Consider the following 12,301-nt stretch of genomic DNA (forward strand, 5'->3'; position numbering starts at 1 on the left):
CTTGCCCTCAGGCAGCTTGCCCTCAGGCAGCTTGCCCTCAGGCAGCTCACAGTGACCCGCAGATACAAACTCTACACAAAGTAAAGTCCATAGACATATAGGAAGTTATCTGTATTTGTAGCTACAAAGGTTCAGAGCCGGGAAGAGCACAGATGACCAGGGGGAATCAGGAATGGGAGTCCTGGAGAAGGGCTTTGAAGGAAGTTAGGGATTCTAAAAGGTCAAGCTGAGAAGGGAGGCCATTCCAAACATGGGGGAGGAGGAGCGCTAGGGCCATGTGCTAGAAGTAACAAGGAGGTTGGTCTGACTGGAACGTAGAGTACAAGAGTGGGAGTCTCGCCAAACACACATGGAGCGTTTGGCTGGAGCTGAGGGAAGCTGGCAGAACGGGGTTTCTTCAGCATGGAGGACCGGCTTCCTCACCTTTCTTAAAGAAATAGTCTTAGATCACAGGATGACTATCTATGCTACAGTGATGCTCGGGAGGGTTTTTCACAGCTTCTGGGAATTGTGTAGAATTCGGTGACAGTCTCACTGCTCTGGCTAACGGCATCATTTTCCCTTCAGTTATACTACCCGCAATCCAGCCACCAGCCAATGTTTATCTTGTAAAGATGGAAAAACAAGCAACTCATGATAGGTAGACCCTGGACTGATATAGATTGATTAGTATGCCTCTCTGCCAGGGTAGACCCTGGACTGATAGAGATTGATTAGTATAGCTCTCTGCAAGAGGCCAGGGATTTCCCTGCCTAAATTCACAGAACTTTTTAAGGTCACTGGAAAGCAAATGAAGCGTTAACATATTTTGAATGGGCACTCCTGTGCAAATGTCATTACCTTTGACTTGTAACCAGTAAGGAAAACAATGAATCCATCTGGAGGCATTTGGAAGACATCCAGGTTCTCAGAATATATTTTGATGATTTTTTTTAAAAGCAGAGAAATGTTGGTGAACAAGTTCTTACACGGTCAGAGGTTTGACTATTAGACTTAGATCACAACTAAGAGGATCATAAAACGTCGAGCTGGGACCTTAGTTGGAAAGGATCTTATCTCATCCAAACCCTGGTTTTATCGAGGAAGAAAATGATGCTCAGGATGGAAATGTCTTACCCAAGTTCTCAGAACTAGCTGATTGACCCATGGGAGCCTGGCCCGGTGAAGAGGGCTAGATGGAGAGGCAGATTGGGCAGAGTGTGAATAGGGGGTTTGCTACTCAAATGAGCAAGAGAGGACATTTCCCTAGGACTCAATTTCCTCATTCTTAAAAGGAGAGGCTTGGAGTAGCTGGTCTCTGACAGGTCCTTCCAGCACAAAATCCAGTTCTTTTGGCCCTTTCCATTGCACCACACAGCTTCTAGTCCTAATGATTCTGAAAGGCCACAAGCAGCCCTCAACATTTGGCTCAATGTATCTAACCATCTACAAATAGCACCTATACTGTCTTTGTATCTTATCACAGGGATGGGGAACCTGTGGAGCCACATGTGGCCTTGAGCCACAGGTTCCCCACCCCTGAATAAACCATCAGGTACTAACTACTCCGATGCTAGGAAAAATAGAGCTGTTTCTGAGACATTTGGTTTTTGTTGACAGCAGCATTTGGAGAGCCAGCATGGCTTGGTGGAGAGAATGCTGGATTTGACCTATCTTTGACACTCCCTAGCTGTGTGACCCTGGGCAACTCACATAACCTCTCTGAATTTCAATATCCTCTTTAGTAAAATGGGGCTAATGATACTTTTTGTTACAAGGCTGCTTTTGTGACCTTAGGAAATTGTTCTCTCTAAAGTTAGCATCGGTCTCTTAACGGCCAAACCTGATGATAAATTTCCCAATTTTTTATCTTCTTAACCTTTCTCTGCATTTGGCTGTTTCAGATGCTCATTTCTCTCAGGGTTCTTGGGACCCCACTTTCCTGGTTCTCCTTCTGCTTCTCTCATCACTTCTCAGATTTTTTTGCTGACTCATCAACCATGTCACATCGCCTAACTGTGGCTGTCCTTCAGGGCTCTGTCCTGGGCCTTCTCTTCTTTAGCTTCTCTCCTTGGTAACTTCATCTGTTCCCACAGGCTCAGAAATCAGCTCTGCAGATAAATCACAGATCTAGCTATCCAACCCCAGTCTTTCTTCTGAGCTTGAATAATGCATCACCAATTGCCTACTAGGCACTTTTTTTTTTTTTTTTGCTTAGGCAATCGGGGTTAAGTGACTTGCCCAGGGTCACACAGCTAGTAAGTGTCAAGTGTCTGAGGTCAGATTTGAACTCAGGTCCTGCTAACTCCAAGGCTGGAGCTCTATCCACTGTGCCACCTAGCTGCCCCACTACTAGGCATTTCAAAATGGATGTCTTGGATGCATTTCAAACTCAGCACCTGCAAAAGAGACCTTTTCTTTCCTCCCAAGTCATATGAGCGTCCCCATTTTTGTTGAAGGTGCCATTGTTTTTCCAGTCTCTCAGGGTCATCTTTGACATTATCCTCAACTCTTCCCTCTCCCATCAATTGCCAAAGCATCACTCCCATCTCCGCTTCCCCTTCTCTCCACTCACCCAGCCACCGCCTTCTTCTAGGCCCTCATCACCTCTCACCCAGATTACAGGAATGGTCCTCCAATGGTCTCCCTGCCTCCAATCCCTCGCCACTCAAGCCCATCCTCTCCACTGCTGCCAAAGGGATTTTCCTAAAGCCCCAAGGTTATTTCTCTACCCTGGGATAAATTCCAGTAGCTATCTATTACTTCTAGAAAAATACAAGCTAGAAAGTCCCCTGTTTAATATAAGAAGTCCTTCATAACCTGGCCCTGACATAGCTTTCCAGCCTCATTGCTCATTAATCCCACTCCTGCACTCTTTAACCCTGACAAACTATGCTTCTCACTGTTCCCTGCACACTCCACCGCCTGACTTCCTGTATTTTCACTGGCCATTTTCCATGCTTGGAATACATTCTCTCCTGATCCCTGCAACTGCTAACATTCCTCTACCTACCCCCCAGCAAATGACATCACATTTAAGTTGTTCAGTCATTTCAGTCACATCTGGCTCTTTGTGACCCCATTTGGAGTTTTCTTGGCAAAGATATAGGAGTAATTTGCGATTTCCTTCGCCAGCTCGTTTTATAGATGAGGAAACTGAGGCAAAAAGGGTGAAGTGACTTGCCCAGGGTCACACAGCTAACAAGTGTCTGAGGCCACATTTGAACTCAGGAAGATGAATTTCCTTACTCCAGGCCCAGTGTTCTGTACACTATGGAGTCACCCCACTGGCCCTATACTTAAGTACCTTGTATTTATTTGTATTTATTCCCTTTATTTTTATGCTGTATATATTTATACATGCATGCTATTACTGCCTCCTTCACTCCCCAGATGTAAGCTCCCTGACAGAAGAGATTTTTTTCCCCTTTTTGTGTTTGTATCCAAAGTGCCTGGTATAGTACCTGACACATAGTAAGTACTTGTTGAATGACTGAAGTCATTTCACAGCTGGGGGCTTCAGTTTCCTCATCTGTGATATGAAGAGGCTGGGCTCTATGACCTGGACGTTTCCAGGTCTGTATCTACGTTCACGTTCTGAAAGATAATGTTAGCAGAGCAGTTTGCCCAATTTTATGAGTCACAAGTCCAACCCCCTCATTTTGCAGATATGTAAACTGAGGCGCAGAGAAGGGAAGTAACTGGCAAAAGGCCATGCATGTCATAAATGGCAGTGGGGGTGGGGAAGGGTATTTGAATTCAATTCCTCCACCTCCAAGTGAAGAGTTCTGACCACTGCCCAGCACTGCTTCACTCCTTTCCATCAAATTAAGTTTGGATATTCCACGTAAAATGGAATTAATCATTAATGTCAAGGGCTCATCGTCCAGTTTCCTAGGCTTATGATGATGGCTAGGACCCTAGTTGCTGCTCCTTCCCTCTAGTGATGGATTTTCCTTTCAAGTCTCAAGGCTACAGTGCAACCAGAAGTGTTTATGGCTTTTTTGTCAGTGACCTTTGCCAGGAGAAAGAATCGAGATTGATTTTCTTTCTTGTCCCAAACAATGAATCACCTGAAACATGTGCCCTGGGCTCCTGTTCCAAAGCCCTCTAATGACTCAAAGAGCATCAGCAAATGTGGCATTAGCTCTTTTCTAATAAGTAACTGGCAAAATGGAAAAGAAAGGATGAGGAGTGGAAATACTTCAGAAGACTTTTTTGAGACTTTACGTACTGAAGAAATGTGCTCATGGCAGCCCACATGGAGCAGCAGATCACTGGAGTACTGAGCTCCTCTGACGGGCTGTCCTTTCAAAAGTTAAATGAATGAAAAAGTGACTGCCATGAGCTAAGGGCTCTGTGACCCCTGCTCTATGAAAGGGAGAGGGAACAATTCTGAATCTTCAACTATCGTGGGACATTGCAACAGAATGTTCAGACAAGAACTTCCTCCGATCCAAGGGAGACTGTGTCTACTGTCATATTCAGCAATGTGACCTCTTGGGGTCCTAGCACCTACTCCACAGAGTGTAGTACTCTTTTCCTTGATACGAAAGTGAACTAACAAAAGCCCAAGAGGCAGTGTAGTACAGTGGTTAGATTGCCAGTCATGGAGCCAAGAAGACTGAGTTTTAAGTCCTGGCTGTGACACATGCTGACCTTATGACCCTGGACAAGTCACTTGACTGCCATCTGCCTCAGTTTCCTCAACTGTAAAATGGGAATAATAATAATGGGAATAAAATGGGAAAAATAATAAAATGGGAATAAATAAAATGGGAAAAACTACCTCCCAGTGTTGTCTTGAGGATCAAAGGAGATAACTGTCAAGAGCCTGTTAGCACAGTGCCCAATACATAGCTACATAAATGTTAGTTATTATAATTATTATCTTACAGATAACACTGCAGCCCTAAGCACAAGAACATACATTTACAGTATCTACAAAATGAGAAAAACGCCTTGTGGGTTTGGGGCTTCCTAGTGGCTGGTGAACTTCAAGGCTTCATATTTTTGACCCATCCTTGGAAATCTCATTCACATTTTTTTCCTAGCCTGAATGGCTTCGGACGAGTTCCCAAGCCTTAAACCAAGGTGGTGGGAAATCCAAGCCTCAATAGAGCTGTGCTTCATCATATGTACCCAGCCCTACCCCTACTTTCAAGGGATACAATCACACACTGGAGGAGAGACAGGTATGGGGGGGGCTTCAGAAGTTGCCTAGCTGCCTAGCGCAACCCCCACATTTTATAGGGGAGGAATCTGACGACCCTCTGGGATAAAGTGATTTGTCCAAGGTCACATAATATAAACGGCAGAGTCAGAGTTTGAACTGAGGCCATCTGCCTTTAAACCCAGTGCTGTTTCCAGTGTGGTTCATGCTGTTTACTAATCCTGGGTTGGATCCTTACCAACTCCCATGATTCCCATTGTCTTAAGAGAAATCAGAAAATACTACAAAACACAGCAACAGAACGAAAAAACCTCAGAGCTGCAAGGGGCCCCAGAGGTCTCGTAGTTCAACCCACGGCTGAAAGAATCCCTATTACAACACATTCAGCAAGGGGTCACGCTTGTTCTGCTTGGAGACCTCCCATCGAGGGGGATCTTCCCTATGATGCTCCCCCCCCCCAGGAAGCTTTGTTTTACTTTGAGAGTTCCAATTGTGAGGGAGATTTTCCTAACAACAAGCCTAATGGAACCCGGTAGTACAGAGAGTGAAGATAAAAGACTGATTTCATTTTTCCTGCTTTCATTCATATCATTAAATTCTGAAGAAACTTCTTGGTGGCAGACACAGAGAGATTGCATGACATGCCCATAGTCGCAAGACTGAAGGGTAGAAGGAGAAGCCTGACTGAGAAGCTGGAGACTTCTCTATTAGCCTAGGAGTACCAAAAGTTCAATATGAAAAAAAATATTAACAACTTGCCCCTTTCGGAGTCAGGATTCAAAGCCTGATCTTCCTAGCACCAAGTTCCAGTCACCATGCTAGGCTGCCTTTAAAGGTCACTTTATGCAACCCCACGATTTTTTGAGGTGAGGAAACTGTACTCCAAAGAGAGTAAAGTGATTTGTCCCCAAGACAGAGTCAAGAATCAAAGCTTGTTCTTGCAAGGTAGTGTGGTATAATGGAAGGGGTTGCAGCGCTAGAGTCAGAGGACCCATTTTCAGATGCCACCTCTCTGGGCTGCAGGGTTTTGTTTATTTTCTCTCTTTAAAATGGTGGTGGAAGGGGTGGCATCTTCTAAATTCATGATCCTATGACTGATAGAATTCAATGTCGGACAAGACCTTAGAGGTTAACTACCTCAACTGATTCCTGAAAAAAAAAAAAAACCCAATGAATTATAATTAGCCTGAGGGTTTCTCTAAAGTTCAAAAAAGTATGACATACAACTTTGGAGGGGATGGTATAGTGAAGCTGCAGACCCATCACATCTTCACAAAACAAGGAAACAATGTCATCAGTTGAGAAAGATTGGGAATTACTGGTCCACAGGGAGTAGTGAGGAACACTGTAGGGAGTCAGTTTCCACATGGCTCGTCTTGGAGTAGGTCAGCCACCGCGCATATCCTCACAGTGGGACGCTCTCCCTGACATCACAGCCACGACCTGCCATCGTCAAGCAGCCCAGGACATTCCCAACTAACAAGAGACCAGCCAAGAGGGAAATGACTCTGTCCCTGAGAAAGAGACGATCATGCCCCAGAAAGCCCCCAATTGGCCAGGCAAGAGGTTTTTATTTTCTTTTGAAACTCAAGGAAAACAAACAGCACTGGTTTTTTCCCTCCAAACTCCCTTCAGTTTTCAAAGGCATCTGGACCTTGACCTGCTTGTTGTGGATAAAGGAGAGTACTTTGTATATGGCCAAATATTTACTGGAAGCTGCTGGCAAGACTCAGAGTGAGGGCTTGGCTGTCCCTGGGAAAAAAAGGCAGCGAAAAGATCATCACTCCCTAAGGCATTGAGGCTGAGTGGGGGATGTAGGGGAAGGAGAATATGTGTGCGGAGGGAAGAATGCTAGGAGGGGAAAAGCTGATGGGAAAAAATAGTAAGGGCTTCTGGGGCTTGTGAGCTGTGCCTGGAGGACTGGCTTTGTTTTATTAGGATGTCACTATGCAAATTAGAGGTTAAAAATGGCCACCTAAAATATATCAAATTTCCAGAGCCCTAAAAAAATTGTATATCTAGAGAAGGGGAGAGAGAGGCACACAGAGAGAGAGACAGACACAGAGAGAGGGAGAGAGACGGGGTGGGGGGGAGAGGTGGAGAGAGAGAGGGAGTGAAAGAGACAGAGACAGAGAGACAGACAGAGAGAGACAGAGACAGACATGGAGACAAGACACAGAGACAGAATAGAAAGAGGTGGAAGGGAGGAAGAAGAGAGAGACAGAGAGACAAAAAGACGGTGAGGGGAGGAAGACAAAGAGAGACAAAGAGAGACAGACAGACAGAGGGAAACAGAGAGAGTCAGACACAGAGAGAACAGAAAGAGGTGGGAGGGAGGAAGAGAGAGAGAGACAGAAAGATAGAGAGACAAAAAGAGGATGGGGGGAGGAAGAAACAGAGACAGAAAGGGAGAGTTCCTGGAGAAAATGAAGCTGCATGAAAAGCACACTCTTCACAATTAGTTTCTTTCCAAAGACTGAAGTGAGTTGGCCTCGAAGGCAGAAGAACTGGGTTTAAATTCCACCTTTGAACCCAGGCGAGACACTTAAGATACTGTGCTCTAGACAGCGCATTAAGAGGGCTAACTTGCAGAGAAAGTGTCCTCTGCCTTGCTAGAAGGAGTTGCTATCCTTATTCCTGTGCTTTAACAAGACAGTCTAAGGGCATCACAGCTAGAGTTCCAAATGGCCTCTGGGGTGTGTGTGTGTGGGGGGGGTTGTCCTAGAGTAGGGAAAGTTAGAGACTCCCTCATTTAGCCCAGCGATTAGGGACATGGCAGGTCTTTCACTTCGAACAGTCAGCTTAGATACAGAATTGCTGGCTCTTAACTTTTCTTTGATTTTTCCCTAGGGCTAAGAATGACACAGTGGATAGAGGACAGAGCCTGGAGTCAGGAAGGCCTGAGTTTGAATCTGACCTGTGTCACCCTGGGCAAGTCACCTAGCTCTGTCTGCCTCAGTGTCCTCATCTGTCAAATGAGCTGGAGAAGGAAACGGCGAACTGCTCCAGTATCTTTAACAAGAAAATCCCAAATGGGGTCATGAAGAGGGACACGACCAAATAATAACCACAAAGGATCAGGAACAGCAAACTGAAAGGAAACCTTCTCTTCTATGGACATACTGGAAGAAAGGCTTACCGAATTGGGAGTTATGGGCCAATGGGAAAAAGGATTGGTGTAACTAGGGGACACTAGAAAAAGAGCGAGAAGAAGGGCTGGAGGGAAGACTTGATGGAATAGCGTCCTTTCCATAACTTCCTCACAGAGCCTTTCTTTGGCATAGTTTAGTGGAAAAGGACACTGGATTAGAAATCTTGGGACCTGAGTTCAAATTCTGACTGCCACATGCTAGCTGTGTGATCCTGGGCAAGTGACACCTTTTAGATCTCTGAGCAACTACCTAGCTGAAGAGGAAATGCTGACTACACTAGGAGAGGAGATGTCCTCACCTGGGAGTTCCCTGCATCAATGAAACCTCAGGTGTAGTCCCTATCTCCTAGGACAGTTTCCCATTTTGACCATGACCATTCAACTCCAAGACCGTTCTAAATCATTTTTCATTGAGGAGAGTTGTTTGGGTGAAGAGTGGTTAAAGGCACAACGAAACGAGAAAGGAAAAGGGTCAGGAAGAGAGCAAAAAGATGTCAGGAGATTGGCTGCTACTCCAAAGAACTTTGAGGCCTCTGGCCTCCCGATGACTCTTAATTCAAGTCCATAACCTTCATCTCAACTTGCCACCCACAAACAGAGCCACGCCAAGAACCACACCATCACACAGCAATGTTCTGCCTCCAGTGAGGTTGACTGCTGAACGATGTTCTTACTCTCCCCCTTTCCATCTCTCCCATCTATTCTTTGCCCCCTTTGTGACCTCATCTTCCTCTCTTTGCTTTACTTGGCTCCCTACCTGGCCTAGCCCCTGTAATAAGTTCTTCTAAGTCTACGCTTACTAGCAAGCTAGGATCCTTTAATTCTGTTTGCCCCTGACATTCTCTACTGTCCATCTCTACCAACCCACAACCTTGGGTGTTACATATTCCTCTGTCTGCCTTCTCCTTCCTACTCTTGAACAGCCTAAAACCATTAGACAAAGCCATGCTAATTTGGTCACCCATTTGTAGACTGTTTAATGCACACCAAACACAAACTTTTCTCAGTTTCAAAGGATCCTGTTTACTGCTTGCTTATCACTCAAATTAATTTTTCAAATGAATGCTTTTCATAACCACCACCCATCTTTATCTGTCATGGTGTGATGGGAATGAGCAACGTATTCAAAATCCTATGACTCAGATTCAAATCTTGGCTCTACAACCTGGGTGGCCTTGGGTAAATCTCTTAACCTCTCTGGGTCTCACTTTCATCATCTGAAATGAGGGGTTGGCTTAAGGATTTCTAAGGCCCCTTCCAGCTCTAGGTCCTATTTCAGAGTTGAGATGAAAAACAAGCAAACAAAAAATCTAGTCCTAACATAGGTTGGGATAACATGACTCTTACTAACTTCCTGTGGTACTCACACTGTACTAATTAATAAATTGTGAGTGTACCTATTTATGAATATAGTTATGGAAAGTAGGGGGGCTGTGTATATATAAGTAAAACTGAGGAAGGTATCTTAAATATAATTTGAATTATAAATCATAGAATCACATGATGAAAGAACAGGATCGGACCTTGGTGATCTTTGGATGGAAACCATCTATCCGTTCAATGATTACCATAACTTAGGGTTAGGGTACTTGGTACTGAGTTGCCTGGCTAATTTTCTGGCTTCACTTGTGTATATAGACTGGCCAGAGCACCAAGGGAAAAGAAGTGCCTCTAGGTAAGGCTTCATTTGAATGGGTGGTAATTAGGGCTCAGGTTATCTCATTAAAGAAACCAGCTACTAGCCAGACGAAAGTAAGGTCTCTTAGAAATAAGTTTTAGATCTATCACACTGCACTCAAAGAGTGCGAGGTATGGAGTCACAGGATCTGGGTTTGGTTCCTGGTTCTACCACTTCATACCTTTGTGACCTTAGTCAGGTCACCTCAGTTACTTCACCTGTGAAATGAAGGGATTGGATCAGATGACCTGTAAGGTCACTTCAAGATGCAAATCTTTGGTGATCTGATTTATTCCACTGCAAATTCAATTTCAGGCTTCGATGGCAATGTACACTGAGAAGCACATGTATGGTGTTGGACACACCTTAATCCCTTGATGTGCTGGGTACAGGTTTGGGTTGCATATGAATGGACTTGTAACTAGTCCAGGCAAACTGGGCTTTGCCCCAGGTCTCTCAAATGTGGAATATGTTCTTCCTTCTATAATGCCGGACATTCCTGCTAGCCCACACCAACATCTGGAGCCACTGAGCCTGGGCAATTACCCTCAGGGTTACCTCACTGGAGTGCCCCTCCCTCTTCAGGGTCCACCTTGTTTCCCAAGCCTTTCAAAGGTAGTGAGCCACCCCTCACAGAATGACTGCACCTCATTTAGGACCACGTAACCCAACCCAAGTTACCCTAGTGTGCAAATAATTCTAGTTACAACTCTGGATATGAATATATTCTGGTGGTTTTCATAACCAGTACCAGGGGACCCAGGTGATCTACAAACAAGCTTCTGGCCCAACCCCCAAAACAGAACATACTACAGATCAAAGAATTTACTTTAAAAATTGTATTAAGAGACCAATTCAATTCTCAAGTATTTTTTAATGTCTTTTAAAAAACTAAACAGACACAGTGGACCTATACAACTTGGTACTGGCCAGATTTACCTCCCAGTGTGACATAAAAAATAATAACCTTACTCATCTATTTTCTCTTCCATGATTAAAAGGGGAAAAGTCCACTAGAACCATCTTTCTCCACACTTCTCAACTCTTCACAAAAAAGGGGGATGTAACATCTTCGATCACAAGACCTTTCTAAAACATAGCTTATCTTCCTGGCCCACTGGAGAGCTTAATCAGGCAGTGCTTCACCAGAGATTGCTAGCCTGAGAAACTTGACCTATGAGCTCCCACAGAAGAGGAAAGTATTTTTTTTTAATAGCTGCTTTGACCTTCCCACACTTAAGCTTGACCCAGATAGATGGTTTCTGAGATTCTGTCCTTCCCTCTCTTCTCATGCTGTCTCTAGGCTCACACCCTCAGGAATGCCCTCTAGCTTTCTGCAAACAACACCCCCACCCCAACCTCCCCACCCAGAACAGAAGGTAGCAAAGGGAAGGCTAATCATTAAGCCTTGGGTTAGGCAATTTGGAGACCCTAAATAAACTGAAGTAAATTTTCTTTATTCAAATATTTTGATAAGTGGAAAGTATTCTACTCAGCTGGCTCATCGCCTTTCAACACTGTGGATGTCCTTCTCTCCCTTCCTACCTTGAGAGGGGGCATGGATGGATCAGGTCATTAAGCCCATGCCTCCTATGTTACAAGCACACCCCTCTAGTCATATTCCTCAGTTTCCCAATTCTTGGCCTACATATTTAGAAAATTTCACTGATGAGGCATCACTTTAGCTTTGTGAGTAAGGTGCCCACTACCATGGCTCCATTCTTCCTTCCTCCCCATTACCACCGCAAAGAAAAGACAATTCACTCTTTCTAGCTCTTTTATTGGCATGAGTAAAATAACCAGATTGGGGGTAGGACTGGAATGAGTCTCTCTGGATGGCAGAGTATACATTCATTTCAGGATCAAAGTCCCCACCATTGACAATGGAGATGAATAAAGTACCCATTTCTTTAACCTTATATATTTTTTGCTTCTCTCTGATCCTTTGACTGATGCTGTTGCTTTATTAGATACAAGAGAAGAAGCCCATTTTATTGGTCTTCCAGGTTTTGGAAGGGTCACATGTTCTCAGTTACATAAAAGCTTCCCCTAACCTACAGAAAATAATTTGGGCAAAATCTGTTTCAAAAAGGCTATCAATCCAAGGATGGTTTTGTATGGAGGATTTAATACTGTCTATTCCTGGTATTGTCATAGGGTCATTGACATATAGTTAGGAGGGACCTTGGAGTTCATGAAGTCCAACCTTATCATTTATCATAAAGGAAAATGAGACCCATGAAATCAAATGACTTGCCCAAGGTCACACAAACGGTCAGTAGCAGAGCTGGGATTAAAACCCAGGTCCTTTGCCACCAAA

General features: G+C 44.4%; 1 protein-coding gene and 1 long non-coding RNA gene across 7 annotated transcripts in view; one reads left to right on the top strand and one right to left on the bottom strand.

Moving 5' to 3' along the window:
• The window catches only part of LOC114044359, a 15,956-nt gene extending 7,923 nt beyond the window's left edge, over positions 1–8,033 (top strand). For all 4 annotated transcript variants that reach the window (XR_003569218.1, XR_003569219.1, XR_003569217.1 and 1 more), the window contains one exon: positions 8,003–8,033. This is a non-coding gene — a long non-coding RNA (uncharacterized LOC114044359). The remainder of the gene's footprint in view (positions 1–8,002) is intronic.
• ADAMTS9 (ADAM metallopeptidase with thrombospondin type 1 motif 9) overlaps positions 1–12,301 on the bottom strand; it is a 195,313-nt gene that overhangs the window by 60,535 nt on the left and 122,477 nt on the right. The window lies entirely within an intron of this gene.

Source organism: Vombatus ursinus, unplaced genomic scaffold, assembly GCF_900497805.2.
Source record: "Vombatus ursinus unplaced genomic scaffold, bare-nosed wombat genome assembly UNPS02014773.1, whole genome shotgun sequence".
Taxonomy (NCBI): Eukaryota; Metazoa; Chordata; class Mammalia; order Diprotodontia; family Vombatidae; genus Vombatus; species Vombatus ursinus.